Consider the following 15,664-nt stretch of genomic DNA (forward strand, 5'->3'; position numbering starts at 1 on the left):
AAAGAAGGACACAAGTCTGCAAATTAAATTTGACTCGAGTCTTTGAAGTCTCATTGGACCTCCTCTCCCCTGCCCCTGTCTCCTAGCAATTTTTTTAACAGTTTTTTTAATTGTACCATAAAATTCACCCAATGTAAGTATATAGTTTATTATTATTTTTTAAGACTTATTTTTTAGGGCAGCCTGGCTGGCTCAGCGGTTTAGCGCTTACCTTTGGCTCAGGACGTGATCCTGGAGACCCGGGATCAAGTCCCACATCCAGCTCCCTGTGTGGAGTCTGCTTCTCCCTTTACCTCTGTCTCTGCCTCTCTCTTTTTCTCTCTGTATCTCATGAATAAATAAATAAAATCTTTTTTAAAAAATAAACTTTTACTTATTTTAGGGAGAGAGAGCAAGCCAGCACGGGGGAGTGGGGAGGGGCAGAGGGAGAGAGAAACTCAGGCAGAATCCTCTCACTGAGCACAGAGGCCGACATGGAGCTCCATCCCACGACCCTGAAATCACAACCTGAACTGAAACCAAGAGTTGAATGCTTAACTGACTGCACTACCCAGGCACCCCTACAGCTTAATGATTTTTAGTAAATTGTTTAGAGTTGAGACCTTCATCATGTATAATTCGGTATTAGGACATGTTCAACTCCTAAAAAGCTACCTCTTACTCAATTATAGTCAGTTCCTGCTCCGGCCTTAGTCCCTGGCAACACAGGTCTGCTCCCTGTCCCTGTAGCTTTTCCTTTTCTAGAAATTTCCTGTAGTAGAGTCACACTTTTCATGTCTTTAGTGTTTTAATGTCTGCCTTCTATTATTTGGTGTCATGTTTTTGAGGTTTATCCATGGTATTAGGATATATCAGTAGTTCTTTCTTTTTATAGCTGACTAATGTTCTTGTATAAGGATAAACAACGTTTTGTTCCTCTTCATTTAGATCATTTCTACCTTTTGGCTATTATGAATCATGCTGCAATGAACATTCATGTTACAAGTCTTTGCGTGGACATGTGTTGTCATTTCTCTTGGGTTGATACCTAGGAGTGTAATTGCTGGGTGGTATGGTAAATTTGTTTAAAGAAATTGCCAAGTTGTTTTCCAAATTGGCTGCATCATATTACATCCATATCATCAGTAGAAGGGGGTTCCCATTTCTTCACTTCTTTACCAACACCTGGTATTATTATTGTAACTCTCTTTGATCTAGTGGGTATGTATTGGTACCTCATTCTATTTCATTTGCACTTCCCTAATGACTAATGACATTGAGCATCTTCTCTTGTTTCACTAGCCAGTTACATACCTCCTTTGATGAGATATCTTAAACTTTTTTTGCCATTTTTTAACTGGGTATGGATAATATATCTTTTCATTAAGTTGGGATTGCCCCCTTATTTTCCAGCTGCTCTGATACCCAAACTCAGTACTATCTCTTCAAGCCATGAAAATGCAGCTTTCTGCTTGATTTCTAGCCACTCCATGTCACAGGGACTGGCAGGTGCCTGCAGGCAGCATGCTGTCATTTGGCTCTCAGGGTCATTTCCCTTCTTCTTGTCTGATATTGGTTGCTCTCTGGTGCCTTCATGTAACTGGTTTTTTATGTTTTGTCCAGAGTTTATAATTGTTACCTGTATCTGAAACAGTTAGTTCAAAAAAGCCACTCTGTCACTATTGTGTTATTCCATTTAAAAATAGCTTCTTTCTCTATTCTCCTACCACAGTTATGAATTTAACCTTGCCATTCAACTTTAGATATCACATGTACTTTATTTTTTTATTTTTTATTTTTTAAAATTTTTAATTTATTTATGATAGTCACACAGGGAGAGAGAGAGGCAGAGACATAGGCAGAGGGAGAAGCAGGCTCCATGCACCGGGAGCCTGACGTGGGATTCGATCCTGGGTCTCCAGGATTGCGCCCTGGGCCAAAGGCAGGCGCCAAACCGCTGCGCCACCCAGGGATCCCTCACATGTACTTTATAATTACTTTCTGATTTGTAAGCTCTTTATAGGCTTACAGTAACTACAAATTAATACACTAAATATTTGAAATGGTGTGGAAAAACAACTAGCCTTTCATCATGATGAAATTTGTATTGTGTTGGTGGGCAAATAACCAACAATACATTATAGCCACGAAGAAGTTATTGGTTGCCTTTTCATCACCCAGCTACTTACAATACACTCAAAACATTCACCAGAATGCAGTAGATGACCAGTATTTCCTAGAGTTAAAAATGAACAACTGATAAGCATTTATAAATGCTTAGTTGCATTAATGGTTGTCAAGCTATTTGGTTTAGGACTTCTCTACATTCATACAAATAATTGAGGACTTCAAAGAGCTTTTGATATCTATTGGAATTTACTGTATTAGAAATTAAAACTAAGAAATCTAAAGTATTTGTTTCAAATAGTAATAAACTCAGTACCTATTAGTATAAATAGCATCTTTATGAAATGTAAATGTATTTTCCAAAACAAAAAGGAGTTCCGTGAGAAGAGTGGAATTGTGTTACATTTATACAAATTTCTTTAATATGTCTTAATAGAAGATAGCCACATTTCCATACTTGCTTCACATGTTCCGTCAGCCGTCCCTGTTGGTAGCATTGCCTATCATGTAATCTCTGTAATACTCTACTGGATGCTGTATGAGAATGAAAGAGAAAAAGCCAGATAATATCTTAGTGGTGCCATGAAATTACTTTTAACCTTTTCAATTGCCTGAAAAATCTCAGGCATCCCAGGGCACACTTTAGGAACTGCAAGTTCTCCAGAAAGAGACTCAAGTAGTATTTGTCTCAGGGGCAGGGGAATTTGGTAGCCGAAGACAGAGGAGAGAAGGGAAGGTTATTTTCAAATATCTTTTGCATTTGGTCTTGTACTTATTTTGCATTTTTAAAGGTGAATTATTTAAATAATGCTTATATGTTCCTTTTGGTAGGAAGGTGCTTGAAGTAGTAGATTTTTAAAATGACCTTTTACATACATGTAGTCAGAGGGAAGAAGAGCCTCAGGAGATAACCTCTCCTGTCTGCTTGGTTCCAGCTGTCATCCTCTCTCAGAGCCCCTCTTTGTTTTTCTGTGACACTCAGCTCCACATTTAATTCAAGGGATTGTCATGTATATCTTATTTTTTTTAAAGATTTTATTTGTTTATTCATGAGAGAGAGAGAGGCAGAGACACAGGCAGCGGGAGAAGCAGGCTCCATGCAGAGACCCTGACATGGGACTTGATCCCGGGTCTCCAGGATCACGCCCTGGGCTGAAGGCGGCAGTAAACCACTGAGCCACCCAGGCTGCCCTATATCTTATTTTTTACCTCTCCTCTTCCCCACTGGACTATTAGCTCCCTGAGGGCATGGAGCAAGGCCATTTGTACACTATTCTCAGTCTAGTACTTGATTCATAGTAGTATGTCAGGACCGAGTTACTAAATGAACAAGTGAGGATCTTTGGGACCTCACGCCAGTTTCCCATTTGTCAGCACTGAGCAGTTCTGGGCAGTAGCCAGAAGATAGCTAACATGCCTAAATACCATTTTTGCGTGGGGGAACAGCTTTCTGCGTCTGTTGCAATTCTCTAGTCACTCGAGATGGGCAATAAGTCTTTATAAGCAGTTTAGAAGGTGAAGCATGTGTCAGAAGAGGGGGCCACAGAATGGTTCTTTGGTGTTCAGACTTTTGTACATGACATCATCTTGCTGTTTAAAGATTTCCTTCTCATTCTTTTGTTATATCTTTCTCTAAATAAAATAAATTTTAAAAGAAAAAAAGACCCCATTTGGATTTGTCTCAAACCTGACTCTAGTGCCAGGGTAAAGAGCATTATACCAAAACGTTTTGTGCCTGGGGCATTTGGGTGGCTCAGTTGATTAAGTGACCAGCTCTTGATCTCAGCTCAGGTCTTAATCTCAGGGTTGTGAGTTCATGCCCAACATTAGGCTGTACGCTGGGTGTGGAGCCTACTTAAAAAACAACCAAAACATTTTAGACTTGGATGAAATTGGCCAAATGCATCATCTGTTTCCTTGTGGTGGTTTGTTCACTCAGTTTCTCAGCTCATCCACCACCAGGGCAGTTAAAGGCAAACAGCTGGATTTCAGAGCCAGTGGTTTGCTTGTAGGGGTCCAAGACTCTCCATTGCCACAAGATCTCCCCCTGTCACAGCAGCAGACCTCCGCTATAGCTCTTACTTACAGTTGTTGAGATCCAGTCGGAGGCCCCTGCCCTTGCCTGTGGCTCCATGTAATACCATGTGTTTTCTCTTTAAAACAATCCATGGATAGGGACGCATGGGTGGCTCAGTGGTTGAGCATCTATCTGCCTTTGGCTCAGGGCATGATCCTGGGGTCCTGGGATCGAGTCCCACATTGGACTCCTCGCAGGGAGCCTAGCCTGCTTCTCCCTCTGCCTATGTCTCTGCCTCTCTGTGTCTCTCGTGAATAAATAAGTAAAGTCTTAAAAAATAATAATAATAATCCATACAGGGGCACCTGGGTGAGGCTCAGTTGTTGAGCGTCTGCCTTCAGCTCAGGATGTGATGTTGGGGTCCTGGGATCTAGTCCTACATCTGGCTATCTGAGGGGAGCCTGTTTCTCTCTCTGACTACATCTCTACCTCTCTCTAGCTCTCATGAATAAATAAAAAAAAATAATAAAATAAAATAAATAAAACAATCCATGGAGCAGAAGGTTTGCGTTCATTAGTAGGGCCCACAGTGAACTACAGTTTCATAGTGAAGCAATTCTTTTCCTTCTTGAGTAGCAATGAAGAGCAGAGAGTACTCTTGTGGAAGGTGCTTGAGCTCACAACTTGTGTTGTGTATTGAGATTAGCTTTATTATTGTGCTACATGGTTTTTTTATTTGCAGATTTATATACCAGAACGGTATTACAATAGTATAAAAAATAAGTTAAATGTTAATAAATGTTAATGTTAAACAAGTTAATACATTAAGGAATATAAAGTTAAAAAGTTGGGAGCGTCCAGGAGAATCCAGCAGGTGGGGTTGCCTTGTCTGGAAGGATGACAAGAGTTTGAGTTTGACTGTTTAACAGAGCAGTGTGCTCTATTTTAATTTCTACTTTGCTGGTCTTTCAACACAGTGTTGACCTCAGCACTCCTAAAGCTGCACCCTGGCCCCGCCTTAGACTACAGGAACAAACCATTGGTTTGTGTGGAGATACAGTTTCTGGTCTGAGGACATTTTTGCTTTGAAACCTTTAGGACAGACAAGTGGGGCAACAGGACAAGACAGTAGTGACCCAGAACTGTCCTGTGTGACTTTCATCACCTAATCTGTATAGGTCATATGCTGTAGGAACATGCAAGTCTTTGATGCTAGTAAAAGTAGCTCTGGGAGAGAAGAATTTCATTGAATATTTTGGTTTTTCTGAGCTTTCTTCATCTTATGCAAATAACCTCCTGAAGATAGGGGAATTATTGATCAAGACAGGCTCTTTTGCTTGTTTTTCTTAGGGCCATGCTTCCAGCCCATGCTGTAGCTACACACTGCAGAATAGGAGAAGGAAGAGAGCAAAAAAAAAAAAAAAAAAAAAAAAAAAGTTCTGAAAACAAATACAAGGAAACCGAGGGAACCAAAAAAGGAAACAAACATGAGAAATTCAGAAAGAAACCAGACAAGTAGAGAGCATTGCCATGTGTTCAGTTATTTTTTACAGTATATTTATGGAGGATACAGGTGCCTTGAAAGTTCTACTGTGTATTGTAAATGTTTTTTCATTCTATGAGCTTTTTATATCATTATCCCTTTTCTGAGTCTTCTGTAATATCAGACCTAAGATTCTGTTTTGAGATGAGAACCATTGTTCGTGCTGGACCTCTTATCCCAAACCAGCAAACCATAATACTGATATAGCCATTATCATTCTAGGAGACATTTATGGGGACTTGAATCTGTGACTTAAATCCCAGAATTTCACCTACATAAGTTACCATTACTGTGGTTGGGTAGTGTTAATGTGTACAGGGCCATATTTATATGATGAAGTCATAAGCCCCGAGGCAGTAGAATCCAGTCTGCTTTGTTTACTTACCTCTGTATCAGCAGCACTTAGAACAGTTTATGTTAAAAATAGGCACTCAGTAAATACTTGTTGAATTAACTAATGGTTGGTTATAGGAAGAAAATTGGGGGATGGGGAGGATATATTTGAAAGATAGCCAGAAATGTATCTTAACATTCAAGAAGTTGGATTAATGCTAGAGACCATGTTGACAATCAACTGCTATTTCTTATTACTGCTTTTTTAAAAAGAAGTCTTAAATACAACTTTTTTTTTTTTTTTAAGATTTATTTATTTTAGTGATGCCTGGGTGGCTCAGTTGGTTAAGCATCTGCCCTCAGCTCAGGTCATGATTCCAAGGTCCTGGGATTGAGCTCCATGTTGGGCTCCCTACTCAGCAGGGAGCCTGCTTCTTCTCCCTCTGCCTTTCCCCTGCTTGTAATCTCTTGTGCTTTCTCTCTCTTTCTCAAATAAATAAAAAAAATTTTTTTAAAATAAAGGTTTTTTTTTTTTTAAGATTTTTTTTTAAAAGTATTCATGAGAGACACAGAGAGGCAGAGACATAGGCAGTGAAAGAAACAGGCTGGCTCCCTGTGGGGAGCCTGATGCAGAACTCAATCCCAGGATCCCTGGATCACAACCTGAGCCAAAGGCAGACACTCAACCACTGAGCCACCCAGGTGCCCCTAAAAAAAAAAAAAGATTTATTTATTTTAGAGAGAAAGAGCCCACATGAGCTGGGGGAGAGGGAGAGAGAGAGAATCCCAAGCAGACTTCCTGCTGAGTCACAGAACCTGATTAGGGGCTCCATCTCATCACCCTGAGATCATGACCTGAGCTGAAATCAAGAGTCAGGTGCCCAACCAACTAAGCCACCCAGGCCCCCCCTTATATACAACTTTTAAACATTTACCTATATCAAATATGTAGTTTGTTTAATATTTAATTTGTTTACTGAAAATTAATGTTTAAATATTAAACATTAATATGGCTTGTTCTTTTAAACACTTTAGCAGATAAAATATACAACTTATTACTGTTTGGTTTGTGGGTAAACTGGTGCTAATTTCCAATTATCTCGATTTTTTGCAGCTAATGGAAAAGTAGGATTGAGGGAATTTTAATCTGCTATAGAAAAGTTATTGTCATATTTGCTGTTTTTGTCTTTATGTTCTCTTTTGGCATTACTGAGATGGAGGAAGAGAGCTCCTATTTTCTTGCCATATACAAAAACCCTTTTTAGACCCTCTGGACATCCCATTTGTGATGCTAAATTACTTTTACAAAATTAGTTTGTTTCAATTAACCATGGCTGTTTTCTTTTTTTGCTATAGCTGTCTCTTAGTCTAAAAGTTCTGTCTTTAAGCCAATCCCTTTGTTCTTTCCGCATGATTTGGGCAGATTTAAGTATTCTTGCTTTCTGGCAGTGCTAGAAGGTGCCAGAACAATCTTGATTTTTTTTTTTTCCCGAAGACCTGGAATCACCTCTCATCCCAGGAATCCTGATTCCTTTTTAGTAGGGAATAATATTAGAAGTCAAATCTGATTCAAGGGAGGTCATGAGTGTTGTTCACCAGCAAAAGTGCTTGAAAGCTGTTGCCATTAAACTAATTTTAGTGACAGGTTTATTCTAATAAAGTATCTTCTAATGAAGTACTGGATATAATTCTCATAATGAATACTTCATTAGAAGATACTTGCCTGTGTACAAAAAATGTGTAACGTGCCTATAAGAGATATACACAAAATACATACCCTTACGTTCACAACCCAGTTTAAGAAAGAGTTTGTTACTCAACTTCAGAAGTTCCCTGTGAATCCTTTATATTGCATCCCCTTTCCATTCTGGAGAGGTGAATAACCATCATCTTAATTTTTGTTTTTGTTATTCTCTTATTTTTCTTTATAGTTTTTAATCACTTGTATTAGTGCCTCTAAACAATCATTATTAGTTTTCCTTTCTTTTTAAACTTGAAGTAAATGCTGTCATACGATATGTGTTTTTCCCTTTTTTTTTTTTTTTACTTAACATTATTTTGAGATCCGTGTTGATGCTCGGATCACTCATCTTCACTGCTATATTTTCCATTGTATGAATATGCCACAATTCTTACTTTTTTTTTTTACATTGTTTCCAGTTTTTTGCTTTTGGAAAAAAACTGTTGTGAACATTCTCATACATGTTTCCTTGTGTACATGCATTAGGGCTTGCCCAGGTCACTGTCCTGGGAAATGTTTTTAACCATGAGCCTATATTAAGAAATCATTTTCATTGTGACCTCAGTGCACATGCACACACTAATTTATACACACTACTGAAACAAAAATTTTACTAGTATAGTAAGATAAACTGTAATACTTGTCTGTAGTGAGGTGAAAATATAACATTCTATTTTATTCTCTTTCATTAAAATAAAATACTGGTTGTGACATACTAAATTGATTAGTGATCCACTGGGTTACAAAAATCAGTTTGAAAAATTGCTCTAAGGGCAGCTCCGGTGGCCCAGTGGTTTTGTGCTGCCTTCAGCCCAGGGCATGATCCTGGAGACCCGAGATTGAGTCCCATATTGGGCTCCCTGCATGGAGCCTGCTTCTCCCTCTGCTTGTGTCTCTGCCTCTCTCTCTCTCTCTCTTTGTGCCTCTCATAAATAAATAAATAAAATCTTAAAAAAGAAAGAAAAGAAAAGAAAGATTGCTCTGAGAATGAATTTGCTGGGAACAAAATATGTTTAAATGTGAACCTAAGAAAATTATGGTGATTTGGGGGCACCTGGCTGGCTCAGCTGGTAGAGCATGCGACTCTTGATCTCTGAGTTGTAGATTTGAGCCCTATGATGGATGAAGAGATTGCTTAAAAATAAAATCTTTAAAAAAAGAAAAAGGGATCCCTGGGTGGCGCAGTGGTTTAGCGCCTGCCTTTGGCCCAGGGCGCGATCCTGGAGACCTGGGATTGAATCCCACGTCGGGCTCCCGGTGCATGGAGCCTGCTTCTCCCTCTGCCTGTGTCTCTGCCTCTCTCTCTCTCTCTCTCTCTCTCTGTGTGACTATCATAAATAAATAAAAATTTTAAAAAAAATAAATAAAAAGAAAGAAAGAAAAAGATTGTGGCGATTTGTTTTTCAAAATGGTTAATCAGTTTAGCAGTAAGTGAGAGTTCCTGTTGCTCTGGTCCTTGGCACACTCAGTGTTGCCAGTCTCATGGGTGTGAAATAGTATGTCCTGTAATTTTAATTTGCATATCCCGATTCCATATTCCTAATTAGATTATCTTGTGGAGAGATAGTGATTTAATCTGCAGTTAGATTGTGCTTTGATGTTCATCTAAATATAAAGTAGGTCTTAACTTTTCTTAGATCATGGTTCTTGACCATTCAGGACCTTCAGCGAACAGATAGCTAGTGAGAAGTTCCCAGGGATTCTCAAAAAGAGAGATGGTTAATTCTCTTACAAAAGTCATTTACTTTGCTGGGTTGAGATTTCTCTCCTCCTCCATGCCCACCTCTCCTGTTGGACCCCAGCATCCTGAAATCTTCTGCAAAGGTTTAAAATGGCCTACAGCTTTGCATTGGTGGCAGAATTGAGTTGGTATCCATCACAGGGCCCCAACACATAGAACGTTGTGTATATAGACAGTGTGTGCTAAAGAAGAGTGACAGAGCAGAGATTATAAATTCCACATGGACCAAAAGAATTGAAGAGAGAAGCAACTAATAAATGAAAGATCCTAAGAATATCCAGAAGAGAGTGGGAGGATGCATGTTTTCCCTAGGTATAAGATAATCAAACCAATTTCATTTAAATCGTAATAGACAAGATCATCCAGTAGCCTTGAGGCCCTGCCTTGGTGACACCTTGGTAACTGATAAGAATTACACGGACCCCACTTAGACACAACCATATTTGTTCACATTATTGGTGGAATGAGTAGGTGGGTATAACCCTACATGTGTAAATTGATCTTTTTTTTTTTTTGTAAATTGATCTTAAAAGAAAAATGGTTTATGTTTTCTTTACCATAGAAATTTTTTCAGCTCTGTTTCCCCTCAGGCTTCTCTTATTTATCTAATGCCAGGATTTAGAATTTATCCCACTACTTTGGTTCCAAGGAACTTTATCCCCCACCCAGCTGTCTGACTCAACATCCAGTCAGGGGTTGAGGCTGATTTAGATCCATTATTCTCTTTGGAGACTCCTCTAGTTCTTCTCTGCCTTCCATCTTCTCCAAAGTCCCCAAGAAATAAAGTTGTATTGTAGAATAAGGACCTGTATGTTTAGTTTCTCAAACAATGTCCTTCTAGAAGCTATCTTTTATCTGATGTGTGGTAAGAAGTATGTATGGGTAAGTCACAAAACAGGTATTCCAAGCTCTGTTGTGAGATGAACATTTGAAAAGATAGAAAGTATACAAGCCTTAGCCAAGTAGAAACTACTTGTCTCTCAGGAGATTGTTTTCAGTTTTCTTTGGAGAGTAGCCATTAACAATGCAAATGTGAGGTTTGGTTTGATATTGATAGCACAATAAACAAAACATTGAAAACTTTATATGGTACTTACGAAACACTGGCACTCAGAGAAACTGACTTTGGTCAAGTAGACAGCAAAGCACATCCCTTTTGGGCCAGAGGTTGTTATCCTTCTGTTCTGAATTTAAACCAGTTGTATTGTTTTTGTTTCTGTTTTTTAAGTAGGCTCCATGCCCAACGTGATGCTTGAACTCAGGACCCTGAGATCAAGAGTTGGCATGCTCCACTGACTAAGCCAGCCAGGTGCCCCAAAACCAATTATTTTTACTGGTCCTGACTATGTCTCCAGATTTGCTTTGGGCTCTTATCCCTGGAGAAGGAGATAGGAAAATCTGACAGAAAGTGACCACCTCCATTAGTGCTAGGAAGAGGTGGTGATGGTCCATGAAACTGCATACAGGCCACAGAAGCATGAAGTCTCAGGATAGATTGCCTTAATGTTTTTCCAAACCCAGGGCATGAGATTTTGGTAGTTTTGTTGTTATTTTGTCTCCTTCTTTCTCTCTCTCTCTCTCTCTCTCTCTCTCTCTCTCTATATATATATATATATATATATATATATATATATATTTAAGAATAAGAATAAGTGTACACACTAACAATCAAAACTTGATCCACTTCACTGCATATCAGCTTTGCAGAGCTTTGCTAGTTTGAGGCCAGGGGTATGAGTTATTCTCTTAATAAGAATCTGACCTTTCTTCCCCAGTTGCAGAAAAGAAGCTTGTGTGCACATGACCCAACTATTCTCAGACTTTTTGCAACTCTTAAAATTATTGAGTGGGTTATAACTGTCATTTGTAGTATAATAAATTAAAACTAAGAACTTTTTTTTTTAGGTAACAAAGATATGATTATTGCAGGGTAGAATCTAGAAAATAAACAAAATCTTAACTTACCTGCAATAAGAAAAGAGTCAAAACAGATGAGGTAGGGTCTAAAATTGAGAGCAGTTTGGAATATTTATTGATTCATTTTGAAATAATAATAAACCTATTACATGTTAATATAAGTTAGTGAGGAGAGTAGTACAGCAGTCCCCTATGTCTGTGGGGGTTATGTTTCAAAATACCCAGTAGATACCTGAAAGCCCAAAACCCTCTACTTACCATGTTTTTTCCTTTACATAACATAGCTACGATAAAATTGAGTTTATAAATTAGGCACAGTAAGAGATTAAGAACAGTAACTAGTAATAGAACAATTACAACAATACACTGTAATAAAAGTTATATGAATGTGGTTTCTCTGCCAGACTATCTTATTATATTGTTCCTCCCTTCTTCTTGTGATAATATGAGATGATAAAATGCCTATGTGATGAGAAGAAGTGAGCAGAATGATGTAGGTGTTGTGATGTGTCAGGTTGCTATTGACCTCGCTTTGGGGCAGGAGGAGGGTGATCTGTTGCTAGACTCTGATTGGCTGTGGGTAACTGAAACCACAGAAATCAACACTAGTTGAAAGGGGCTGCCATATTGTGGTTTTTTATATTTTCAGGGTCAAGCTTAAGAGAAAACAGCTGGATCTCAGATCTGCTTATCTATTCAATCTGTTTTGATATGTTCTTTTGGTTGAATTGTGTGAAAAAAAATCTAGCCTCACCCAGGTATGTAGTTGCAGAAGGAGTATTCTGATAGTTGTTTAGATAATTTTGGACATCACTCTGTGATACTACACCAAAATATGAATGGTGGTAGTTTTAAGATGTATTTATTTGAGGGATGCCTAGGTAGCTCAGTGGTTGAGCGCATCTGCATTTGGCTTGGGGCGTGATCCCCAAGTCAGGATCGAGTCCTGCATCAGCTCCTTGCAGGGAGCCTGCTTCTCCCTCTGTCTGTCTCTGCCTCTCTCTGTGTGTCTTTCATGAATAAAAAAATAAAATCTTAAAAAAAAAAAGATGTATTTATTTGAGAGAGAGTGCATGCGTGTGGGGGTGGGGTAGGGGCAGAGGGAGAGGGAGAGAGAATCTCAGGCCTACTCTGCATGAGTATGGAGCCCAGAGCAGGGTTTGATTTCACAACCTTAAGATCACAACCTGAGCCAAAACCAAGAGTTGGATGCTTAATCAACTGTGCCACCTAGGTGTCCCTAATGGTGGTAGTTTCTTAAAGCTTGATGGCAGAATAGGATCTGAGACCACATCAATAAACTATTTATACTATTATATCTAAATCTTTGGTTTCTCTTGTACTTTGAATGAATTTTTTAATCAATCTGCATGATTTATAACACCATGCATTAGTCACTTAGAAAATACTAGTTTACTGAGTTATATAGATATAATGTTGGTTAATTTCATTAACAAGCTACATTCATTAATATACTGCCAATCTGGGAAGCCCGAGTGGCTCAGCAGCTTAGCACCTGCCTTCAGCCCAGGGTGTGATCCTGGAGGCCTGGGATCAAGTCCCACATCGGGCTCCCTGCATGGAGCCTGCTCTCTCTCTCTCTCTCTCTGTCTCTCATGAATAAATAAATAAAACCTTAAAAAATAATAAGAAAATAAAGTTATTTTAGGGGTGCCTGGCTTGCCTAGTTGGTAGAGCATGTGACTCTTGATCTCAGGGTCATGAAATTCAAGCCCCACATTAGGCATAAAGCTTACTTTTTTTTTTTTTAATTTTTATTTATGATAGTCCCACAGAGAGAGAGAGAGAGAGAGAGAGAGAGAGAGGCAGAGACATAGGCAGACGGAGAAGCAGGCTCCATGCACCGGGAGCCCAACGTGGGATTTGATCCCGGGTCTCCAGGATCGCGCCCTGGGCCAAAGGCAGGTGCTAAACCGCTGTACCACCCAGGGATCCCCATAAAGCTTACTTTGAAAAAAGTAATTATTTTAGAATAATTTTTTTAATGAATTCAAGCCCCACATTGGGCATAAAGCTTACTTTGAAAAAAAAGTTATTTTAGAATAATTTTTTAATTGAATAATCTGAGTAGATTGTTATTTCAAAAAAGTTGCTAAAATGATGTAGAGTTCCAATATACTTTTCACTCATCTTCTCCTAATGTTAACATCTTACACAACCAAGGAACATTTAGTAAAATTAAGAGATTAATAGTGAGACAGAACTGTTAACCAAACTCTAGACTTTATTCCAGTTTTCCCACAAATGACCTTTTTTTGCTGTTCCAGGATCCAATCCAGAATACCCCATCGCATTTAGGCAGCTAATTTTTAAGCTGCACTTTCTCCTTTTGCCCTACCATATTTAAGAACGTAAATAAATTTTAGATTTATGGAAGAGTTGCAAAGATAAAACAGAGTGCCTTGTACCCTTCGTCTAGCTTCCCTTGATGTGAATGTCTTGCCTAACCACAATGCATTTGTCTGAACTAATAGACCTCTGAGGCTACCATGCTTTTATATCCTCATGAGGACACCTCTCCTGGAGATGTGTCATAGATTTTTCAGCATCTCCGTATCTGTGAGCCTTGCAGTCAGGCAGACCAGGACTTTGCATCCCATCTGGCCATGTCCTCCTGTGGGACCTCCCTGAGCCTCAGCTGCCTCCTGTACAAATGGGCAAATGCAGTTTTGGTGGCAGGAAGAAACTGCTGCTTTCTTCTTAAGTGAAACTATCTTCTTTCCCTCCTTCCCACCCCCCCCCCCCCAATCTCTCCCTTCTTCTTTTGACTGTGTGGCAGTAAGAATACTTCTGGCAAAGTGTTGTCCTAGGCATACAGAGAAGAAAGAAAAAAGTCTCTGTCCTCAAAAGACTCAAATCCTAATGGGAAAGGGAAGTATCTCTACAGCTAACTTTGAAACAAGTTATTCTTAATTGTTGATCTGAAGCAGTCATCTCTAGCCCACATAATCATTCGGGGGACACCTGGGTGGCTCAGTGGTTGAGCATCTGCCTTTGGCTCAGGTTGTGATCCCAGGGTCCTGGGATCAAATTCCACATCAGGCTCCCCACAGGGAATCTGCTGTTCCCTCTATCTGTGTCTCTGCCTCTCTCTGTGTCTCTCATGAATAAATAAATAAAATCTTAAAAAAAAAAAAAGTCATTCAGAGGCACCTGGGTGGCTTAGTCGGTTAGGCAGCTCTTAATCTTGGCTGAGGTCATGATCTCAGGGTCCTGGGATTGAGCCCCATGTTGGGCTCCACTGGGCTCTGTGCTTAGTGGGGAGTCTGCTTGAGGACTCTTTCCCTCTCCCTTTGCCCCTCCCCACAACGGCAATGGGCTTGTACATGCATACTCTTCCTTGCAAATAGTTTTTTTTTTTCTTTTTTTTAAGAATCCTGGGGCACTTAGGTGGCTCAGTTGGTTAAGCATTTGCCATTGGTTCAAGTCATGATCCCAGGGTCATAGGATCGAGCCCCCATTGGGCTCACTGCTCAAGGGGACTCTGCTTCTCCCTCTCCTTTTGCCTCTCCCCCTGCTTGTGCTGTCTCACATCCTCTCAAATAAATTAAGAATCTTTTGGCTAGGGGTGCCTGGATGGCCTCAGTCAATAGGGCGTGCAACTTTTGATCTCAGGGTTCAAGAGTTCAAGCCCCATTTTGGACATAAAGCTAATTAAAAAATAATAATAAAATAGCACATAAAAAAAGAAGAAGAATCATTGGCTTGTGTACATCCCTATAAGCTCTTTCCTTACATATCACCACAGTTCACTGTAGTATGTGGCTTACACATACTACTTCTCCCATAGGCGTGGATCTTGAAGGCATATAGTCCAGTATTTCTTTATGGGCCAGAATCTTCTTTCCCCCAACTCTGCTGGATATTCTGCTACCCTTCAGGTAGTGGTAGCAGTAATGGCTTGGCACTCGTTCCTTCAACAAGCGTCAGGAGAGCATTATAATATAGTTATTTAATATTATAGATAAACAGGTTTAGATAGGCTTGTTAATTTGCTCAAAGTAATAAGAGGCAGAATCCAGATTCACACGCAGTTTTGTCTGATGACAAAGCTCAAAATCCTTCCACTATCTTATGCTGCTTTTCCTTCCTTCCTTCCTTCCTTCCTTCCTTCCTTCCTTCCTTCCTTCCTTCCTTCCTTCCTTCCTTCCTTCCTAGGAAGAGAGAGATGGAAGGAGGGAGAGTGAGCAAGGGTGGGGGCCAGAGAGAGAGAATCCTAAGCAAGCTCCATGCCCAGCATGCAGC

The 15,664-nt window shown here is 39.6% G+C and overlaps 1 protein-coding gene across 2 annotated transcripts in view; it reads left to right on the forward strand.

Moving 5' to 3' along the window:
- CFDP1 (craniofacial development protein 1) overlaps positions 1 to 15,664 on the forward strand; it is a 128,760-nt gene that overhangs the window by 58,677 nt on the left and 54,419 nt on the right. The gene's annotated exons all lie outside the window — the stretch shown is intronic.

The sequence above is a fragment of the Canis lupus genome, chromosome 5 (genome assembly GCF_003254725.2).
Source record: "Canis lupus dingo isolate Sandy chromosome 5, ASM325472v2, whole genome shotgun sequence".
Classification (NCBI taxonomy): Eukaryota; Metazoa; Chordata; class Mammalia; order Carnivora; family Canidae; genus Canis; species Canis lupus.